Source organism: Bison bison, unplaced genomic scaffold (assembly GCF_000754665.1).
Source record: "Bison bison bison isolate TAMUID 2011002044 unplaced genomic scaffold, Bison_UMD1.0 scf7180017849663, whole genome shotgun sequence".
In the NCBI taxonomy this organism is placed as follows: domain Eukaryota; kingdom Metazoa; phylum Chordata; class Mammalia; order Artiodactyla; family Bovidae; genus Bison; species Bison bison.
The window spans coordinates 14,639-15,436 of record NW_011480236.1 but is presented as its reverse complement, the minus strand read 5'-3'; positions in this window follow the sequence as shown (position 1 = coordinate 15,436).

Here is a 798-nt window from a genome sequence, read left to right as displayed (position 1 = left end):
GGTTAAAAAGCACTGCTCTCTTAAGGGCCGGTAGGAATTCTGGAGCACGGAAGCTACCGGAGAGAGGGAGGAGAGGCAGGTGGCGCTGGGGCAGAAGCCGAATAAACACCTGTCCTCTCACCGAGTTTTCTTTGCGTGTCGGAGTTGTGTCAGGCACTGTGCGGGGCCTCATCTCTTCCGACCTCTTGTTGGGTGGAGGAGAAAACCAGTTTTCTCTACTCCCTAGAGAGGGAGCATCCCATAATCTGACTCCAGATAACATTCATAGGGTCCCGAGCTTGAGTTCTGGCCCCGGCCAGGCGCTGGGCTGAGCGTCGTATCATTTTATCCCCACAACAGACCTAAAAGGGATTATAATCGCCCCACTTTACAGGTGAGAAAACCGAGGCTGCGAAGGAGAGGCCAGGACTGGGATCTAGGTCCCGAAAGTTGCAAAGCCAGCTCTTAATAACACGTGGGCAGGGACTGGTTTTTAGGCCTTTATTTTCGGGGAGAGGTAACTCACTACTCTAAGGGCCCCGGGAAGCCTGGGGTCCTGCGTGCTCAGCCCAGGGGAGATACAGGAACGGGTCGCGGGGGTCCACTCCGGCCAGTTCTCAGCATCTCTCTTAAGGGGATCCTCAACCTTCCCGGCTGTTCCCTACGTCTCCCTGCCTCTCCCAAACCCGACCCGGCGCCTCCTCACCCATTCGGGTGACCCCGGGCGCCGCCAGCTCTCCAGGAATTAGGAATTTCGTGACGTTCCCTGACCAGGCTTCGCCGAGGGCGGGGGGGGAGTGCTGCAAGGGGCCATCGCGC